Raw genomic sequence first — 23,828 nt, 5'->3', positions numbered from 1 at the left:
CCCCAGAGTCTGTGGGTTCTAGCACCGAGCAGTGTTCAATTCTTTATATATAAAATTGGAAATATGTTAGTAACTGCTTACAAAAAACACAAACAAATTTGTTTTATTTATATGGCCGTAGAAACTTACTCTGCTATTTACATGTACAGCTGTTCCTGTTAATTTAATGGCATGATCTATAAATGTTTATTATTAGGCATATAATTGTTACAGCAGTATTTTCTAGCCAACTATCAATCAATAAACAACATTAGACACCTGTCGTATTTTAGAACAGCCTTGTTTCACCTGAAGCAGGGAAGATATTAATCCCTAAGCTATCTTCCATAGCTCCCATCCATAATGCCAAAATACTTGCTAAGCTTGTTCATCTGGGCCATTTCTTTCCTATGGAACTTTAGAGCTCCTCCTATAGGCCCACTTGGCAGGTTCCAATCCCACGGAGACCCTCTTTGTCTTTGCTCTTCTGGCACTTGACTGCTTCTTCCCAAGATCCTCTCCATCCTACAAGTCCCTGATCTTTGGCTCAGCTCCTTTCCTGTGCTCTGCCCACATATCAGCTTTATTTTCCCCCTAATTTGTTTACTTTACATCCCGATTGTACTCCCTTCCTTTTGATCTCCCTGTCCCACCCTCACTCCCCCACACCCTCTCCTTCCCTCCCCTGTCTCTCAGCATGGGTGAGCCCTCCTCATCTAACATCTGTCCTCAGCCTAACAAGTGTCATCTGGACTGCATGCATCCTCTTTCTCTGCGGCCTGGCAAGGCCTCCCCACCAGGGGGAAGTGATCATATTCTGGGGACCGGAGTCCATGCCTGAATTATTCCCTAGTGTTCATATTTCTAGGGCCCACAAGAAGACTGTGCAGACTATTGACTATTCTCTATCTACTATCTAAGCAGAGATTCTAGGTCCTTAACATGAATGGACCTTGGTTGGTGCATCAGTCTCTGCAGCGACCCCTCCTCCACCTGGATTAGTGGCTCCATTGCTTCCTTGTGGAGCTCCTGATTCTTTAGGTCCTTCTATTCTCAACTGTTCCATAAGCTTCCTTGCATTTCATTCTAAAGTTTGGCTATGAGTCACAGCATTTGTCTTGATCCCCTGCTGGGTGGAGTCTTTCAGAGGTAGGTATGGTAGGCTCCTGTCCTGTGACTTCTCTTCAAATGCTTCTGGTGTCTATTCTATTTGTGCATCTGAATGAGAATTCAGCATTCTTCTCAGAGTCCTCCTGGTTATTTCGGGTTTTTAGTTCTGTCTATTGTAGGATGGTTATCCTATATTATTTGGCTAATATCCACTCATATGTGCGTATATATCATGTCTGTCTTTCTGGGTCTGAGTTACCTCACTCAGGATGATAATTTCTAGTTTCATCCGTTTGCCTGCAAGTTTCTTTTTTTTAATTTTAATTTTATTAATTTATTCAGATTACAACTCAATTGTTATCCCATCACTTGTATCCTCCCAATTCTCCCTCCTTCCCGCTTTCACCCATTTCCCCTCCGCTAGGTCTAAGACTGAGGGGGACCTCCTCCCCCACTATATGGTCATAGGCTATCAAGTCTCATCTTGGTAGCCTGCTTATTCTTTCTTTGAGTGCCATCAGGCCTCCCCACCAAGGGGAGGTCGTCAAATATGGAGCACCAGAGTTCATGTCAGAGTCAGTCTCTGTCCATTGGGTAGATCAGAGTAGAGGTTTGATGTTTACTACTTGTATCATCCTTTGTTAGTGCAATAGTTTGAGTAGAGCCCCCTTGGCCCTGATCCACCCATCACAATGTTCTTTTTGTAGGTTTCTAGGACACTCTGGGTTCTTCTATTTCCCCATTTCCTATATTTCTCTTGCCTAGAGTCTCAGTAGGATGTCCTTACATCTATCTCATTCTCCTGGTAAGTGAACACTTCCATGGGACAAACCTTTTGGACTAGTGTCCAATTATAAGTGAGAAATGGGGCTCAGAACTAAACAGAGAATTCTCAACAGAGGAGTATCGAATGGCTGAGAAACACTTAAAGAAATGCTTATCTTTAATCATCAGAGAAAAGCAAATCAAAATGACTCTGAGATTCCATCTTACACCCATAAAAATGACTAAGATCAAAAATTCAAGTGATACCACATACTGGCGAGGATGTGGAGAAAGAGGAACACTTCTTCATTGCTGGTGGAATGCAAACTTGTACAACTACTCTGGAAACCAATCTGGTGCTTTCTCAGAAAACTGGGAGTAATGCTTCCTCAAGACCCAGCTATTCCACTCCTTAGAATATACCCAGAAAATGCCCTACCACACAACAAGGACATATGTTCAACAATGTTCATAGCAGCCTCATTCATAATAACTAACCTGGAAACAGCCTAAATATCCCTCGGTTGAAGAATGGATAAAGAAACTGTGGTACATTTACACTATGTAATACTACTCAGCTATTAATAACAAGGAAATCCCAAAACTTGTGCACAAATGGATGGGACTAGAAATGATCATAATGAGTGAGTTAACCCAGAAGCAGAAAGACTCACATGGTATATTCTCGACTGGAAGTTTCAAGACTTCCTTGTTTTTAATAACTGAATAGTATTCTGTTAAGTTTACATTCCATAGTTTCTGAATCCATTCTATGTTTGATGGACATACAGGTTGTTTACAGATTCTGGCTATTATGAATAAAGCTGATATGAACATAGTTTATCAAATGTACTTGGGTGGTGGAGCAGCTTTCAGGTGTATTAATAGGAGTGGTACATCTGTGTCTTTTTTTTTCCTCCTTTATTAATTTATTCTTGTTACATCTCAATGGTTATCCCATCCCTTGTATCCTCCCATTCTTCCCTCCCTCCCAATTTCCCCTTATTCCCCCCCCCCATGACTGTTCCTGAGGGGGATTACCTCCCCCTGTATATGCTCATAGGGTATCAAGTCTCTTCTTGGTAACCTGCTGTCCTTCCTCTGAGTGCCACCAGGTCTCCCCCTCCAGGGGACATGGTCAAAGGTGAGGCACCAGAGTCTTGAGGTAGCACTATTCCAAATTTTCTGAGAAAAGACCAAATTGATTTCCAAAGTGGTTTATAAGTTTACACTCCCACCAGCAATGGAAGAGTGTTCCCCTTTCTCCACATCCTTGCCAGCATGTGCTGTCAATTGAGTTTTTGATCTTAGCTATTCTGATAAGTGTAAGATCATATCTTAGAGTCCTTTTGATTTGCATTTCCCTGATTACTAGAGATGATAAGCATTTCTTTAAGTGCTTCTCACCCATCCCATTCAATATTCATCTGTTAAGAATTATCTCTTTAGTTTCGTACCTCATTTTTAAATTATATTATTTGGTTTGTCGGTGTTTTATTTCTTGAGTTCTTTATATATTTTGGATAATAGCTCACTGTCAGATGTATGGTTGTTGGAGATCTTTTCCCAGTCTGTAGGCTTTCATTTTGTTATGTTGACAGTATTTGACTTATAGGAGCTTTTCAGTTTCATGAGGTCCCAATTATGGATTGCTGACCTTAGACTTTGAGTAGTTGGTGGTCTGTTTGGGAAGTTGTGTCTTGTACCAATGAGCTCAAAACATTCCCCAAAAGTTTTTCTAAGAGATTTGGTATGTCACTCTTTCTAAGAGACAGGTTGAGGTCTTTAATCCACTTGGACTTTAGTTTTGTACAGGGTGATAAATAAGAGTCTATTTGCTTTTTCCTAAAAGTAGATATCCAGTTAGACCAGCACCATTTGTGGAAGATACTGTCTTTTTTTCCATTGTATGATTTTTGCTTCTTTGTCAAAACTCAAGTGTCCATAGGTGTTTAGCTTTATTTTTGGGTCTTAGATTCAATTCCATTGATATACTTGTCTGTTTCTATGCCAGTACCATGTTGTTATAACACTATTACTCTATAGTAATCTTGAAATCATGGATAAAGATGTCTCCAGAATATGTTTTATTGTATAGGCTTATCTTAGCTTTTCAAGGTTTTTTGTTATTCCATATAAAGTTGAGAAAACTTTTTCCAAGGTCTATAAAGAACTGTGTTGGCATTTGCAAATGAGTTGCATTGAATCTATAGATAGCCATTTTTACTTTGTTAATCCTATCAATCTATGAGCATGCGAGAGTTTTCCATCTTCTGACATCTTCTTACATTTCTTTTTTCGGAGACTTGGCATTTAGTTAGCCAATGAGGAATAATTTCTACGCAAGTTACACAGCAATATTTGGGGTACATGACAGTTTGCTGGTGAACAGTAAAAATGTCAGGGACCAAGCAATTCACAAATACAAAGTACCAGACCATACTCCAATACCCAGGATATTTTATAAGGCAGGGATATGAAAACTGTTCATGGAAGAAAAATCAATATAGACTTTGCCAAATGATAGTACTTCATAGTTCATAGTAATTGTAATAGATTTCTACAGTCAGCTAACAACATGTGGTTTAAATCATTAATATTTTACTTTATAAAGAATCTTAGAATTAATCATTTGTTCTATGATACTTCAAGTGTTTACCATCTCTTAATCAGGAGAACTTCAATTGATATTTACACTGAAATTGACCAATGAAAATTAATATGTATCAAACTGTATTTGCAGACCATTATACAAATTGGATAAATAGGTGGTAAGTAACAGATTTGAGACAATTCCATAACATTGATGATCTGACCCTGAGAAGCATATCGATGCAAGCTCTGTTCTGGAGAGCCAAAAAAGCAGAAGAAAAATAAAGTGGTTTTTGGAGCCATCAAAATAATAATAGGGCAAAACATTATACTGTTAATTGATTGTTAGAAATTAGTATTGTTTTTACTCTCTAAAAGTTTATAGTTGTATAAAACATAAATTCAGTGTTATAAAAATATGAAAGAAGTGTGGCAGGAAAATTTTCCTGGTGTTTTGATGTTGGATTATTGTTATTGTATCAGTGTGAATAGAGAAAGTATTCATACTCCTATAAGAAAATAGGAGAGAGGAAAATCACTTCTTCTTAACATGATTATCATGTGGATAAAAATGCATTTTTGTCTGAGAAAATCTTGGAAAAACACCCAGCACACAATAGCATTGCAGTAAATGCTGGCTATTTTATCATTCCCTAAAAATGCTGAATAGGAACAAAATCAATAAGTCCTGATGCAAAAACATATTCATTTTCTTGAAATCATAATGGCTGTAAATTTTAAGCTTAACCTAAAGCCAAAAAAGATACAACTGGAAAAGGTTTACTATTTCCTTGAAATAGAATCTCAAAATGCCCACAAGTAAACAACAACAACAACAACAACAACAACAAAAAACAATTACCAATAATAACAAAACCTAGATGATTTGCCACTTCCAATGTAACACCAAGCACCAGATAAACCACATGTAAATGATCAGTCCTACTAGGAGATTAAAATGTTCTCCTTAGTCTGTTATTTTGATTGCTCTTTCTTTTACAAGTCCATTATCTATAGAAAAGTAGATAAATACACACAAATTATTCAAATGATCTTTTAAATGAACATTGGTATTATTTAATCAGCCAAATATGGGGCAGCAAAATTCTTTCTGAAGGCAATTAAAACCAAAGCCAACAGAGTGCCTTTAATAAAATCTTATCCATTCTGTTAATATGTCTTAATATTACTTCAAGGAATTATAAAAGGTAGCTGTAAGAATTAAATTTGGTAATCATATTTTGACAATTCCACTAACAAGTTTCAATTTTGATTCAAATATATTTCTAAGTAACCATAATTCTGAAAATAACTTTAAAATATTATTATAAAAATATATTATCTAACCTAATATAATTTCTAAAAAAATGGACTTTTGTCTCTTTTATTGAATAGTAATTCTGAAAATGGATTATGAGTACACACATTTTGTAGTAGAAAATGAAAGAATATATATAAAATTTCAATGTAGAAAATGGTCATTTAGCATGAACTCTGATTTTAATTTTTTTTTCTGTCATTGTCTAAAAGTATAAAATAAGATACAACTGTAATATTCAGTAGGCTGCAGAGGCACTATGCTCATTAATTATGGAAAATGGTTTCTTTTCAAATTATGAGAAGGGTCCCTGTGGCAGCACATACTGATAAGTGTGTAAGTTCTTTGTTGTTTTATTTCAAAATGCTTGCATCTTGAGTATAATTTATTCATGCACTTTAAAATTTGCATAAGAAGTAACTCTGTAGATAATTTTTTCATAGTGTAAAGATGTTTAAAACACATCCAAATTACCTTTGCTGTATACAAAAGAAACCTCTCACTATCTCTTATTATGTTTTCATTTGGGTTTTATAAAAAGTTTGATAGAATTTACACAACATGCATACAGCATTCCTAGGGACCTTATATCCTCTTGCTGGAAATTTGATCCATATGTCACTTAAGCAAAATGATTATTATATTTCATTTTTACATATACATTTATATTATTCCACATAAATAAAATAAACTTCATACAGCAAGAAGAATCACGAAAACTCAGGAATTATATAAATGCTACATTCATAGTGGCTTGGCTATTTGTATTTTGCAAACTTGAAGAAAACATCTCTCCTACCATGGTGAGTCTAATATTCTTATTGTAAATCATTATTTACCATATCTCATTTTTGTCAACTTGAAATGTCTTCCTAGACCTAAAACTATCACAATCCCTAAACAACTAGGCTTAATTGTAAGACTAAGCTATCTGTCTTCAACCCCCATCTGAGACGTGAGAAGAAATAAAACTTAATTACCTCAGTGTATTATAAATTCAGGTTAGCAGCTTCCAAAATGAAAAAAATGAGACAGTTTGCTGCCTGAACAATCACCCAAGACTCTCTATACTATTGGAACATCATCTTCAGCCTTCTGGCCTAATATATTTGACAAAAATACTTGTTAGGCAGAAACTATTGAGCACTGGCTTCCCCTGTCTTGGCAGAGTTTGACCATCCACTCTGCCTGCATCCAAGCTTGACCATTTTTTTTGGCAGAATTTTGTCTGTGGTAGAAATAAGAACATTTTAGCCCAGTGGCTTCTTTGCCACATTTAAGCCATCTCCATAAGGAGGTTCTTTGATGCTCATCATCTTCTTTGTGGTAGGCTGGATGTTACCAAAAGTTAACTTGTCTTGTTGTCAAAGAATCTTTAAAATAGTAAAACATCTTTAAATGCCATACTCTGTATGTGTCTGAGATTTTTGAACACGTTATCAAACTGTTTTACCCTATCTATCTATAGAATCACATACACATCTGTTAAATCTAAGATATATATTCTTATGATAGAAAAATAGACTACTAATTGACATGATCATGATTTGATCAATTAAAAATTAGCTGGTATTACTTAATTATCCTAAATAGCCTGCAATAGCACTTTCAAAGTATTGGAAGTACACCTTATATTATAATTGAGTTATATGGATGCAATACCTGAAATTATAATATATACATACACACACATATATAATGTGTATGAAGATAATCATACATTTAAATTCTATACCAATGTATCTAACAGTAAACTTATTTTGCATCCATATACAAAATTCTATAACATTGAATATAAAATAACCTCTGATATACAATTAAGGCATTAAGATGAGAAGTAGATTCACTAATCTACTTTTTGTTCTATCTTCCATATGTATTTCTATATTCCCCTTCTTTCTTTCCAACCTCTATTTCTAAAGCTAAGAATGGAAGATAATGCAAAAGAGAGACATCCCTGAGTCCAATCTTGTTTTCCTCTCAAATAAGACCAATAGTAACTTGTTACCAACTCTCACTGAAAATAACCCTCTATAGCTGAAAAAAGCAACCAAAAACATACCTGATCTCACTTTAAAAAATGAGGCATTTTTCTATTAAGGTTTCTTTTCACTGATTTGGCATAAATAATACCTTTGTAGGGACTCAAATAAAATTGGGGAAAAGGTTAAACAAGCTAGGAATAGCATTTGTGGTCCAGTTTCTAAGTGTTGAGAAATTCCAGGCTTCATTAGAGTCCTGTGTCTGACAATTTGAAATGCTGGACCAATTGAGAATGGGTGCTTTCTTTGAAGATGTCCTCGGAGGTATCTTGTTCTGATGAGGAAAAGCAACTGAAACACTTGTTGCTGGGACATGAAGGATGCAGGATGTCAGTGTCCAGCATGCTAAGCAGAATGGATCCTGTCACGTCTGATTCAGCATCAGTGTCCTGTTCTTTTGTTCTGAAAGCATATAATTTCTCACAAGCATTATACAGTCTTAAAATTATAAATGTATGAGATGTGAAGAATGCACAGAACTATTTTTTTCTTTTTTTCTCCTTTATTAATTTATTCTTGTTACATCTCAATGGTTATCCCATCCCTTGAATCCTCCCATTCTTCCCTCCCTCCCATTTTCCCCTTATTCCCCTCCCCTATGACTGTTCCTGAGGGGGATTACCTCCCCCTGTATATGTTCATCGGGTATCAGGTCTCTTCTTGGTAACCTGTTGTCCTTCCTCTGAGTGCCACCAGGTCTCCCCCTCCAGTGGACATGGTCAAAGGTGAGGCACCAGAGTATGTGAGAAAGTAATATCCCACTCTCCACTCTACTGTGGAGAGTGTTCTGTCCATTGGCTAGATCTGGGTAGGGGTTTAAGGTTTACCGCCTGTATTGTCCTTGGCTGGTGCCTTAGTTTGAGCAGGACCCCTGAGCCCAAAACTGCCTATCATAATGTTCTACTTGTAGGCTTCTAGGACCCTCTGGATCCTTCTACTTTGCCATTCTCCCATGATTCTCTCATCTAGAGTCCCACTAGAATGTCCTCCCCTCTGTCTCAGTTTCCTGGTAAGTGAAGGCTTTCGTGGGACATGCCCCTTGGGCTAATATGCAGATATAAGTGAGTATATACCATTTGAGTCTTTCTGCTTCTGGGTTAACTCACTCATTATGATCATTTCTAGCTCAATCCATTTATCCACAAATTTCAGGAATTCCTTGTTTTTAATAGCTGAATAGTATTCCATAGTGTATATGTACCACAGTTTCTTTACCCATTCTTCTGTTGAGGGACACTTAGGCTGTTTCCATGTTCTGGCTATTATGAATAAGGCTGCTATGAACATGGTTGATGGCCATCCTACCAAAAGCAATCTACAGATTCAATGCAATCCCTATCAAAATACCTACACAATTTTTTAAAGACATTGAAAGTTCAATTCTGAACTTCATATGGAAAAACAAAAAACCCAGAATAGCTAAAACAATCTTGTACAATAAAAGGTGCTCTGGAGGAGTCTCCATACCTGATCTCAAACTGTACTATAAAGCAATAGTAATTAAAACAGCATGGTACTGGCACAGCAACAGGCTGGTTGATCAGTGGAATCGAATCGAAGACCCAGATATGAATCCACACACATATGGTCACTTGATTTTCGACAAAGAAGCCAAATCCATTTGATGGAAAAAGGATAGCATCTTCAACAAATGGTGCTGGTCTAACTGGATGTCTATGTGTAAAAAAATGCAACTGAACCCATATTTGTCACCTTGTACAAAACTCAAATCCAAGTGGATTAAAGACCTCAACATAAAACCAGAGACACTAAGTCACTTAGAAGAAAAAATGGGGAAGAGCCTGGAACATATTGGCACAGGAGACAACTTCCTGAACAGAACATCAACAGCCCAGGCATTAATGTCAACAATTAATAAATGGGACCTCATGAGGCTGAGAAGCTTCTGTAAGGCAGGAGACACTGTCAAGAGAACAAAGCGACAGCCTACAGACTGGGAAAAGATCTTCAAAAACCCTACATCTGACAAAGGTCTAATATCCAAAATATATAAAGAACTCAAGAAATTAAACACCACCAAACCAAATAACCCAACTGAGAAATGGGGCATGGAACTAAACAGAGAATTCTCAACAGAGGAATATCAAATGGCTGAGAAACACTTAAAGAAATGCTCAACCTCCTTAATCATCAGGGAAATGCAAATCAAAACAACTCTGAGATTCCATCTTACACCCACCAGAATGGCTAAGATCAAAAATTCAAGCGACACCACATACTGGCGAGGATGTGGGGAGAGAGGAACACTCCTTCATTGCTGGTGGGAATGCAAACTAGTACAACCACTTTGGAAATCTATCTGGTGCTATCTCAGAAAAATGGGAATAGGGCTTCCTCAAGACCCAGCTATTCCACTCCTTGGAATATACCCAGAAGATGCTCCAGCACACAGAACTATTGAAAATGGTTTTCTGCTCTTGGTATGAACAGAAAAAAAGACATCTAGAAATATTCATGTTATACAAAGAATGGCATCTAATAATAATCCATAGGGATTCTGTAGCCAATGAGAAGCATTGTCTATGCCTAGACATTCATGTCTCAGCCAGTCTTAGAGCTCTTCCCATGAAGTGAGATTAGCAATATAAGGTACCAGCTAGGTCTGCAGTTTAGATTCTTCACATCTTTATTGTATCTCTCTCATCCCCTCCCATGCCCCTCCCTTCCTCTTTCCCTCTTCCTCCTTCGCCTAGTCCTCCAAAGGGGAGCCATCCTTCCATAACATCTGACCTCAGCCTATCACATTTCATATGTACTACTTTTACCTTCTTCCTCTGTAGCTTGGCAAGGCCACTCTGCCAGGGGGAAGTGATCAAATTTTGGTGGCCAGAGTCCATGCAGAAGTAGTCCTTACTCTCCACATTGTGGGACCCACAAGGACCTGTGCTACTACATCTGAGTAGAAGGTCTAGGTTTACATCATGCATGATCCTTGGTTGATGTTTCAGTCTCCGTATCATAATGTAGTTATCCACTTAAGTATATTTTATAGGGTTTTCTTTCACTATTCCTATGCTGTGTAATTTAATTGGGATAATTCTTCAGTCGATTCTTGTGCTCTTAGTGATTGTGGGACATGTAAATCAGTCTTTCTCCCTTTTATTGTCCTTTCATTAAGTGACAGTACCTACTAGAACCTTGAAAAATACACTTTAATCACTTAAGTAAAACCGTCAACCAGTGGGCAATTCAACATACTAACATGACTTGATGTTCAGAAGTAGACATGTTTTCAAACTTTGACTCTGTAATTCAGCAATTCTAAAACTTAGTGAAAACCCGGTGTCACAATTTGTTTTCTTCATTAGTGCAATAAATTTTTGAAAAATTTAATTTGTAGGTAGGAAAAACTAAGGATCATCAACTAAATAACAATATAAGGGCATTAGTTTTAAAAAGACAAAAACATAAATAGTTGTTGGGTTATTTACACAATGAGACAAAATGAGAAAAATAAAATTATGAATAAAAATATGTATAATAAATTAAACTACTGTCAATTATAAAACACTTCTAAATGCTACGAAAACTTAAAAATCTGTTTTTCCTACATGTTATGTTGTACTCAAGACAAACCAGAACAAAAGCATGACTATATACTCTTTCTACCTGTTTATGATTCCCCAAACATGTACCAGGTTTTCCTATCTCAAATCTGGTTACACTGGAAAACATGTTCTTAACTGTTTTCTATTAAACCCAGTCCTAGAATTCCAGATGCCACCCCCAGAATTCTCCATCATCTTTTTTTTTGACTGTCACTTTGTTCATGTTACTCAATATTTTATGGATTTCTAGTCTCCTTAATTACCATATGAATACTACTTTTCTTTTTTAATGCTCAGAAAACCCTAAGGTTTTTTTAAAATAATAATCCCACTTTAAACAATAAGATGAACAGTAATCCAGTGGTAAAGCCATCATTTTTCTGTAGCTCAAACATGATCCCCCACTCTGTATTAGGGGGAAAGGGTGTGTCTTATTCAAATTTTTGCAGTATACAGTTACTAGTTTGAGAAGTCTCAAATAGGGTCAAAGTTCATTAAATCCTTGTTGAATTTAATTGACATAGCTATTTTCTAATCAACTCCCTACCTCAAGCTGAAAGAAGAATTGCATTTTCCAAGCTGCCACATTGACCTTCCTGTAAAAAGTGGCAGTTCTTGCTGTTGTTCCAGGAAGACATGAATAATGACTTCAATTTTATGACCATAAATACGGGAACTCTAGAGACTAAGAAACTAACGCAGGGCAGAAACCAGAGGAGAGTTTGCATCTAAGATAGATATACCCCTCTGACATCAATGTTAACTTACTCTCTTAAACACAAAGGAAAAATGATTTTCTTCTTTCAAGGCACTTGCGTCATAGTGGCATGAGTAAGAGCCTATTGTACTGTCAATCTTGTCTTGATTGCAAAGGCATCTAATGAAATATGTAAAAGGTTGAACATTCAACGAAATATGCCAGTCTGTTATAACTAACATTGTTACTACTGATTTATCGGGGTAATTCAGCAAATCATTTACCTGAGATAAAAATAGCCAAGGTGCTATGAGTACTTGTTGTAGTCATATATCCAAAGCACCAAATGCTGATAACTGCAAGAAACACTTTTAATTTAAGCATATAATTTGTTTTATCATGGTATTTAGCAAAGATTAGAAAAATATCAAAGTATCTTTAATTCTTCATTAAATGAATAGGTATTGTTCTTATGCATTTCATAATATATACGTCTAAATTTATCTCACTTCTTATTAATAACTCAAAAAAATTACACTACTATGTAACTCAAGTTGGAATATGCATGATCCAAAGCCAGTTGTTGTTTCCACAAAAAAGACCAGAAAAAAATCATATAGAATGTTCTATGATATTTCTCATGGGACAATAAAGAAAAATCACTGTGCAGTGAATATTCCTGTAAGATGGATCTTATTTATTGAGTTATAAAAGACAAAGTTAACGTTTTCATTGAAAATAAATTGCAAACTATTTTTCCATTAGAAAGAGTTTATTGTTATGTCTATTTAATATGCTAATTTCCTTATTTTTCATAGCTTTCTAATAAAAACTCTATTATAAAAATAAGCAAAAATTTCTTAGACACATGCTGTAACCAATAGGATGCACGTGGGAGGTATTTGTAAAATTTTTCCACATTCAGGACAGACAGAAATTAGGATATAATATGTGCCACAATATATGTAAAGTTTTGTCATGACCTCTCTGTCTGTCTGTCGGTCTGTCTGTCTGTCTGTCTGTCTGTCTCTCTCTCTCTCTCTCTCTCTCTCTGTGTGTGTGTGTGTGTATGTGTGTGTGTGTGTGTGTGTGTGTGTGTGTGTGTGTGTGTGTGTGTGTGTGTGCACCTCTTAGTCTTATAGTCTTAGGGTCCCTGGAGGCAAAAAGAGTGTTGGATTCCCATAGATCTATAAATGATCCCATAAATGCTACATATCGGTGCTGAAAACAGAACATAGCAGCAATTGCTCTTAATGGCTTCTCCATGTGTCCTGTTTCATTTAAAAGTGCAGTTTTATAAGAACATATCATACTAATGGGCAGTATATAGAAACTGTCTGTCACCTTTATAATGACATTTGATAACTTTGGTAAGATTATTTTCAAATGACTTTGTTTAATTTTTTTCAATTTTAAAAAAGTATTATTTTTTGGATTATAAACAATAAAACTGGTTTAGAAAACTACATAATGTATTGAGGACCAAATAAATTCTTTATGAGTATTAAAATGCAGATTAATTAATTCCTATTCTGGACTACAGAGAGCAGGATTAAAGAGAGAGATTATGCATGCTTTATTATTATTAAAGTATAGCTTTATTATAGTATAGTAATATGAGAAAATCATTACAGGGTAGGTCACATTTAATCATTTCTATCCATAGAAAACAAACTCTGTGTACTCCAATTTTAAATACTCCAATTTTTAGTGTCTTTAAAATCCCAAAGATAAAATTAAGAAGAACATAGTGTAGGGATGAGGTGGTCTAACTTATTCCAAATAGTCACTTGAAATATAAACTCTCAATGCACCTGTAATACAAATCCTAACCATATATTTTAGTGTCTATGTGATTCCAATCATAGGATAATCTCTGATTGCCTTTGTAATTGCCAGGATTATTCAAAGAGTTTGGCTATGAAATATAGGTAAAACAGTGTTGGTCTTGAACATTCAATAACTATTAATCTTTCCACAAATGCTTTTCTCAAATCTGGGAAACTTCAAAAGCAGTACATTGTATAATATTCTGTGACTCTGTTTAATAACATTCTATACTGGCAAGACTCTAACATCTATGTCTGTCTATTTTATTATATGTTACATCATCAACAGAATGTGTTAGGCTGAAGTTCTTGGGCAAAGAAAAAATTAGCTGAAAACCAGAATCTGTCCTTCTAATCTGCTAGAAACCATTAAAGATGAAATGTTACAACCAATGTTGCCTGAGAGACATATTTTTGGATAGTAGTGGTAAGGATATGAATAAAAGGCAGGCACAGACAAGCAGTAATGAAGCCGGGATCAGGTAAGTTCCGATTAGTGTTTCTACCATCACTGCAGAGTAGAACCACAGTATATTTGTTAGGTACAGACCATGGGAAGGAGTTAGTTTGTTTCCACATGTAGGAACAAGCCATATATACCAATCATTTCACAAACCAGCCAATCATTCATAAAGTCATACTTGGAATCCTACAAAAACCCTTATAATTTTTCTTGAGCCTAGTTCATATGCAGTATCTTTGGCATTTTCCCATGTGCTAATTGGTCTTGGAGTACTCAGTAGGCTGTTCTCATGTCAAAATACATATTCATTTAGGAGTTTGTTTACTGAGAAGTTTCGCTGCTCTCTACAATCTAGCAAAAGTTCATGAAAGGAGAGGTTAATACAGTGCAAAGAGATGCAATTGTCAATGACATAAAATACATGGCAGATAGAAATTGTTTGCTTGTTGCGGAGCAGACAGTTGTGGCTGATAGAAAGCCCAAGGCCATTACTGATAAAGAGACTGTCAGAAGCAGAGCTGGATCCAAAGCTTAGCAGGCCAGGGTTCAACCTTTGGGTCTAACCATGTACTGGCTTTGTAATCATAGCCTTAGAGATGAGAAGACAGGCAACAGACTGTGACAACGGTGAATGCCAAGAAACCTGATGAATCATAGCAACAAGTTGTATGTTGTAAAAAGTATGTGAAATAATTCTCCTCACAAGCATTTCTGTAGCTAATGCTAATACTTTTATTTTTATTGAAAATAGTTTCTTTTCCCATGCAATTTAACCTGAATATAGTTTCTCTTCCCTCTACTCTTCCAAGTACTTACCATCATTTCTCCCATCTTTGTCATCTTTGTCTGTATATATATATATATATATGCACTGTGCTTGCTGCTTCAGTCTTTGAAAAATCATATTTGTCTTTCTATAAGAGACTCTAATTTTTTGGGTGTTCTTCATTCTGTCTGGCTCTTAATATCTTTGCACTTCCTGTCCTGAGGAATTCCCTGAGCTATGAGGTAAAACATTTGATGGAAACCTCTAATTTAGGCTCTTTCCACATGTCTGGCTGAAGTTCTCTGCATGTGTTTTCCTGCTGCCAGAAATTGCCTCTCTGAGATGAATGGATAAGGTACCAGTCTATGAGTATAGTACAATACCTTTAGGAAAAATTTATTGATTTTTTTTTTAGAGCAGTAGAATTTGGTTTTTACCATAGATCACTGTACTATCTAGCCCCTCACCCTTGATTACTCAAGCAGTACCAGGCATGTGTTCTTTCTCATGGAGTAGACCCTAGATCATACAAGAAATTGGTTTACTACTCCCTGATGCTGTGTGCCACCATTGCCAGAGCATATTTTGCAGGCAAGACAGATTGGTTGTAGGCCAAAGGTTTAGCACATGGATTAGTGTCCATAATTCCCTTTTAGTAGTCTACAGAGTACATTACCACACTTCACAGAATGGATTGTATGGTTGAAGGCTCCATCCAGGCACCAGATTGGCTTCTCCATGTTCAGTGAATTGTGTGGATGTTGAACTTTCCAATAGGTCAAACTGATGTCAGTTTGCAGAGAGCATCCTTTTTGCCTTAGCAACAGCATAGGTTGCTTGGGGGATTTTCATGGGATCCACTTGGCCAACAACTCCTTAAATAATGCTAGCACCACCACTACCCCTGGATAGAAGATATGGTCAGTTGAAACTCTGCATCTCCTATTTCTAGTACTTAGGATCACATTTCCAGAAAGTTTACACTGCACTAGGTTTTCACACTTCCCCTCAAACACCAATCTCGATTTTACCCATCTCTTCCTGCACTCTCTCTCTCCTCAAAATCTTCCCTCACCTGATAATTGCCTCCACTTGCTCCCATCCCTATTTGTCTCAGTCTAGCCATAAAATCTATTACCTTTCTGCCTCCCAAGCAGAGCTTTACTCACTTTTAGAGCCCTCTTCTTTACCTAACCTCTCTGTGCTTATGTATTATGACTTGGTTTACATTTACCTAACAGTTAATATCCCCTTATAAATTAATATATTACCTTATTTACATTTTTGGTTACCTCAGATTGTTTGATTTTTTTTCTAGTTTAGTCCATTTGCCTGAATTTTTATGCTGTTATTTTCTTAATAGCTGTGTAATACTCAATTATGTAAATGTGCATTTTCTTTTTTAAAGATTTAATTTTATTTTATTGCATATGTATTTATATTATTACACAGCAAGAAGCACCACGAAAAAAAGCAGGGATCATAATTCATATGATTGAATATAATTCAAGATGTTTTGGCTAATTGCATTTGGTAACCATGTAGAAATCTTACTGAGTTTAACATTCTGAATGAGAATCAATATCTTTCATATCTCATCTCTGTCAACTTAAAACATCTATCTAGACCTAAGAACATCTTAACCCCTAAATACATAAGCTTAATTGTAATACTAAACTATCTGGTCTTCAACTGCAACAGAAACTTGAGAAGGAATGAAAGTTAAATACTAGAGTCAACCAGAAGTGCAAGTTAGAAGCTTCCAATGTGAGAAGGAAAAAATGACAGTTTTCTGCCTGAACAGTCAAACAAAACTCTCTATAATGTTGGAGCATCATCTTCAGCCTTCTGGCCCAATATAGTTGACAAGCATATTTGTGAGACAGGAACTATTGAGGACTTTCTTACCCTTTCTTCGCAGAGTTTGGCAATCAATTTTGCCTGTATCCAAGCTTGCCCATTTTTAGGCAGAATTATGTCTGTGGCAGAAGCAAAGACATTATCCTCAGTGGCTTGTTTGTCACATTTGAAGTCATCTCCATAGGGAAGTTCTTTGATGCTCATCTCTTGAGGTAGTCTGGGCTTGCCAGGTATTAACCTGTCTTGTTGTCAAAGAATTTTTAAGATATTAAAAGCTTCTTAAATAGACCTTATCTATTTTACCTTATCTATCTATAGCATCATATCTGTTAAATCTCAGATGTATATTCTTGTGATTAAAAATAGGCTGGTAGTTGACATGACCATAATTTGATGAACTAACTATTGGATAGTATTACTTAATTATCCTAATCAGCCTGCAATAGCACTTTCCAGGTGTTGCAAGTAAGCGTTGTATTATAATTGAGTTGTATGGGTTCAATACCTCATATTAGAGTAGAAACATATATAATAGTCTTAAATTTAAATTCTATATTGATGTATCAAAGTTAATCTTATTTTGTATCAATATACAAAATTCTATACCAATGAATTAAAAATGACCTTTTGTTAGTAATTCTATGTTGTTATTTTCTTAACAGCTGAGTAATACTCAATTATGCATATATACATTTTCTTTGTCCATTCCCTTGTTGAGTGATATCAAGTTTGATTCCGGTTTCTGGCTACTCTGAATAAAGCAGAAATGAACATGGCTTAGCAACTACCAATGTGGTAGGATGGAGTGTCATTTGGGTATATGCTCAAGAATGGTATAACTAACACATGAAGGATACAAATTCCCAATTTTGCAAGGAAATATCACATAGTTTCTGTAGAAGTTTGTACTCCCACAGCTATTGGAGGACTGTTCCTTTCTCCAAATCCTTACTACCATGAGTTGTCATGTATAGTATTGATGTTGGACATTCAGTCTGGTGTAAAATGAAATACCAAATTAGCTTTGACTTACGTTTCCCTGATGGCTAAGAATATTGATCATTACATAGTGTTCTCAACCTGATGTTCCTCTGTTGAGAAATCTCTAGTTACCTCTGTTCTTGATTTTAAAAAATGATTATTTAGGTTTTGGATATCTATTTTTTTGAGTTCTTTATATAATTTGTATACTAGTCCTCCATTGAAAGTTTAGTTGGTAAAAATACTATCCTATTCTGTAGGCTGCTGTTTTTCCTGATTGATGGTGTCCTTTATTTTATAGAAGATTTTTAGTTTCAAGGAATCGCATTTATTAATTTTGCTTTTAGTGCCTGCATTGCCAGTATTATGTTCAGAAAGTCCTCTCCTGTGCCAGTGCATTCAAGGCTATTCTACACTTTCTCTTTTCTCATTTTCAGAGCATCTGGATTTCTGTTAAGGTCTTTGATGACTTTGGTCTTGAGTTTTGTACAAGGTAATAAATGACTGATCTATTTACATTTTCTACATACAGATATCAACTTTGATCAGCACCATTTGTTGAAGATGCTTTCTTTTGTTTCCAGTTTCTATTTCTGGCTTCTTAATAAAAAAATTAGGTGTTCATTTATGTATGTATTTATGTCTATATGTCCCTTACATTCCAGAGACTTTCAGTTTCATTTTCATGAGACTATTACAATATTTCTGTCCCACTCCCATGATGCTCTATGAACTTTGGAGAGGAGGTGTGTATAGATGTCCTGTTTGTGGCTGAGCACTTCACTCTCTCCTATTTTGACCAGTTGTGAGTTTCTGTGTTCAATATCATCCACCAAACAAAGAAAATTTTCTGATAAAGTCTGAGAGTAGAACCACTCAACATGTAGAGATATGAATCTAATAGGTAGTTTGGTACTATGTAAATTTAGTAGAACAAAATAAGATTTTTATCTATGCCCAAGTCTAGAGAAGCACTGTCTACAGTAGCTTGAATTAGAGTTTCAATAATTAGTTGACAACTTTCTTTCTGCTTGTTATTTCCTGGCTTGCAAAGGTAAATGGTTCATATATTTTTCTGGAGGGCGTCAATCTTGGCCCCTTCATATTGTTGCCTTATGACAAGAAATTGCCTGGAACTTCTCTCCTGGACCTACAATCATTGGTTCAATGACAACACTTGCCACATCACCTGAACACCTCTGGAAGCCTTGGCTTTATCCTTGATTTATAGCTAGAAAAAAACATTTCCTGTAGATATGCCCTGTTCACAGTTTTCTTTCAAATGCCCATATTTCCCACAATTAAAACAATGGGACTTTCAGTATCAGAGACCTTTAGTTATAGCTTGACCTATTATATTAGCATGGTATGTTAGAACCAATATTGTTAGTATTCTTTAACCCTTCATCTATGGGCACTGCCTATGCCTTTAATGGTCTTATTACCTTTTTATACTCTATATTTGCATTTTCAAATTCTAGAGTCTCTATCAACACATATTTTGCATTAGGGTCCATATGGTTATTTACTGCTAAGATCAATCTTTGTAAAAATATTAATGAAGCTTCTCCAGAGCCTTGTATGATATTTGTAAATGATATGATCTTCTTTTCTGCCTCCACAACTTAGTCCCTAGCTCTTGAAACTGTAAAACAACATTGGTCTATAATTATGTCTTCAAATCGAACCTGTCCTTGTATATCAGCATATTGACTCTAGAGTGAAGACTCTAACGACGGGTTCCTTACCTTATTAATTCTTGTTGCTTATTTGCACGGTTCCAAATGCCTGGCTTCTCCACACCACCATGATAATCATTGCAATTAAGCAACATCCTCCAGTACAGATGTCACCAATTCAATTCAGTCTTGGGGAGTAATTCTCTTTTGAGTAGCCCAGTTAGTTAGAGCTTGTTTTACAACAGGTGAACATGTCCCAAAAGACACTATTGCCTCCTTAAAAGTCTTTAAGTCCTTCATTTCTACAGGATGGCATCCTGTTTAATCATAACCTCAAATCTAAGGTGTATATAGGATTCCATTGTACTTCTTCACAGCTTTGAGAGTGCCCATCATCTTTTGGTAGGTCTTAGATATTAACGGGATAAACTAAAGTTAGTTTTCTGTCTAATTGGGCTGACCCCTTCAATTTCATTGTGCACTGGTACCACAAATTCTTGTCTGAATTCTTCTGTGCTTGAATATTTTTGTTTTCATTTATTTCTGTATCTAAGGCTGGTATAAATTCTTCTGTCTGTGTCTGAGTATTTTTCATATTTGCATTTATAACTCTTTCTAAGGCTTGTGTCTTATCACGCACTTTTCGTATTTTTCTCTCTTCTGTATCTCTAAAGCTTTTTATATTCTTTGAACAAGTAGAGAAATCCACTGTGGCTATTAAGAATAAATATGAAATACCAAAATGATAATAATCATAATTTGTATTGAGCCAATTATGTCAAGTCATTTTGTCCTTCATTTTCTGCTTCCACTTTCAAGCCACCTAAAGTAGCACCATACTGGGTCCTAAAGCCTTCTATTATGGTATTTCTCATCCCAACTTTGCTCTGTGAGGACTTCCAAGGTAACTTACAAATCTGATGGATTCTCAATTTGTCCACACCTGGAGTGATTAATCTGCTGTGTGGTCATGCCACTTCTTTCAGCACTAAAGTGTGTTTTTAAACAAATTCCCAATGGTCAAATTTTACCAATAAAGACTCAGGATGCAGGTGCTAGGGTGAAAGCCTACTATCTCAAAGAGGCATAGAAAGCACCCAGCTGATTTTCCTACTCAACCAAAGTCCCCGAAAGAAAAAGCCCATTTTCCTTCCCCCATGCTCTTCTAAAAACCCCTTAAACTGAATGGCACTCATTTCTCCTTCCTGTGTGCTTTCTATCCTTCCTCTGGAATTCTTCTCACTCTCTAGGTTTTTTTTATTCCTCTATGTTTACTCCTTGTTAACTGGCTCCTTGCTCTGCCTCTTGCACTACGGTTGACTTTATTTAATAATGTTTACAGAAAGCTCTTGGATTAAAAGTGTGTGCTAGGGCTGAGCCACACCATACTCACCACTTTGCAACAAGCAGAGAGTTCTCAGATTAAAAGTGTGTCCTAGGGCCGAGGCACACCACAACTACAAACAGGTGTTTTTTTTCCAATACACAATCTCACGGGTCACAGTGTGGTCAAATATTCTGCAATATATTCTGTGGATGAACATTGTCTCTGAAGTTTCTGTTTGATTTCTAAATATTTACTTTCCAGAATAACCTCAGTTAGTGCTTTCTTTGTTCCTTCTATTTCCATTGTCAGATTTTGAACAATTTCACTCATTTTCTTCAACTGTTTGTGTTTCTCTGGCTTTTTAGAAAGTGTTTTATTCTTATCTTCCACATAATTTTCCTGTATTTTAAAAAGCAGTTTATTAATTTCTTTTTAAGGACTTCTATCATCTTCATATAGATAGTTTTAAGATTTTTTTTTTCTTATGCTTCAACCATGTTAGAATAGTCAGAGCCTGATTGGTAGGATAGCTGGGTACTAATGTTGAAATACTTCCCTGGCTGTTTGTCCTGGTTGGTTGTGTTTTTATGCATTTTTAAATGTTTTATTTATGCATCTAGGATTGAGGAGATCAAAAGCTTAGGCATTGATTTCTGGATTTGTCCTGTATTGGATGGGCATTTTACTCCTTCATTTCAATTTTTTTTTTTTTACTCTGGTATTTGAGGAAGTGTGATGGCTGTGTGTCATCTATTTCCTAGCCTTTTGTGCTGATGTGTTCACAGCCAGGTTGGGTCTCTGGGATGAGTTTTTAGAAAACTATGTTGGAGGAGGTCTTTGTCATCCTATTGGAGTTGGATCAGAGAGAAAACGGAAATTAAGGGAGGCTTCCAGCTACAGACCTTGAGAATTAGAGATAAGATCTCATGAGCAGCAGAAGAGGTATGGATCGGCCATCAGCCTACTTGTTACCCTGGGAAGAACTACCCTTGTGTTAAGAGGAGGTGCTCACTGGATTTTGGGATAAAGCAACAAGTTGGGGGAAAAGGTGAGGAAGGGATGATTTATCTGGATATGTGTGGAGGATAAAGGAAATATGCAAATGGTGTTCTTTGTCTAGCTAGATACATAGTAGGAGATTGAGTCTAGAGGGACATGATCAGTGGGTAACTTACAGGTTTTTTTGTTTTGTTTTGTTTTGTTTTGTTTGTTTGTTTTCCAGGTGTGGCCTGTTAACACTTGGTTTTGGGTGAAGCAATTGTTAGGAACACTGGAATCTTTTAAAAGAACTTTTTATTTTTAATTTATTCACATTTCATTCAAATTGTAGCCTCCCCCTCATAGCCTCCTGATCCCACCTTCCCTCTCTACACTAGTCCTCAAAAAAGGGGAGCCTTCCTCCTATAACATCTGACCTCATCATATCAAGTCACCCCTAGAGGGGGAAGTGATCGACATGTCAGGGTCAGAGTCCATGTCAGAAGTGGTCCCTACTCCTTATATTATGGGACTCAGAAGGAGACTGTGCTGCCTATCTACTATAGCTGAGCAGAGGGTATAGATCTACACCAGGCATGGTCCTTGTGTGGTGCATTAGGCTTTTCAGCAACTCCTCTGCCTGGATTTGTTGGCTAAATTGGATTCCTTGTGGAGCTCTTTACCCCTTCAGTTCTCTCTGTTCCTTAATTCTTATATAAGACTCTGTGTGCTCCCACCAAAAGTTTGGCTATGTGTCTCAGAATCTGCTTGGATCTCCTGCTGGGCAGAGTCTTTCAGAGGACCTCTATGGTAGGACCTTTTCCTGTTTCTTCTCTTCTTCTGCTTCCTTGTGTATTCTATTTACCCTTCTGACTGAGAATTAAGCATTTCCCCTAGAGTCCTGATTGTTATTTAGTTTCTTTAGGTCTGTGGATTGTAGTGTGGTTATACTGAATTATATAGATAATATCCACTTATAAGTGAATATATACCATTAATGTGTTTCTGGGTCTGGGTTACCTCACTCAACATGATCTTTTCTAGTTCGATCCATTTGCCTGCATGTTTTAAGGTTTCCTTGTTTTTAACAGCTGAGTAGTATTCCTTTGTGTAAATTTACCACAATTTCTTTACACATTATATATTATACATTCTTTGGTTGAGGGACATCTAGGTTAATTCAAAATTCTCGTTATTACAAATAAAGCTGCTATGAATATAGATGAGAAAATGTCCTTATTGCATGGTGGAACATTTTTCAGGGATATGCCTATCAGTGGTAAGCATGGGTCTTGAGGTAAAACTATTCCAATTTTCTGAGAAAGCGCCAGATAGATTTCCAAAGTGATTGTCCAAGTTTATACTCCCATCATCAATGGAGGAGTGTCCTCTTTCCCCACATCCTTCGCAAAATGTACTGTCACTTGAGTTTTTGTTCTTAGCCATTCTGATAGAATCTCAGAGTCCTTTTGATTTGCATTTACCTGATAACTAGGGGCATCGAGAATTACTTTAAGAATTCTCTGTTTAGTTCTGTACCCCATGTTTTAGTTGGATTATTTGGTTTGGTAGTGTTTAATTTCTTAGCCTGGGTCAAATGTAGGGTTACTGAAGACCTTTCTTTGGTCTGTAGACTGTCGTTTTGTAGTGTTGACAGTTCCCTTTGCCTTACAGAGGCTCTTAAGTTTCATGAGGTCCTATTTATTCATTGTTGTTCATAAAGCCTGTGTTACTGGTGTTCTGTTCAGGAAGTTGTCTCCTGTGCAAAGGAGCTCAACATTCTTCCCCACATTTTCTTCTAGTAGATTTAGTGTGTCTGGTTTTATGTTGAGATCTCTAATCTACTTGGACTTTAGTTTTGTGCAGGGTAATA

The sequence above is a fragment of the Acomys minous genome (assembly GCF_964271855.1).
Source record: "Acomys minous genome assembly, chromosome: 18".
Lineage (NCBI taxonomy): Eukaryota > Metazoa > Chordata > Mammalia > Rodentia > Muridae > Acomys > Acomys minous.
The sequence above is the reverse complement of the archived record's forward strand: the minus strand, read 5'-3'. Positions refer to the sequence as shown.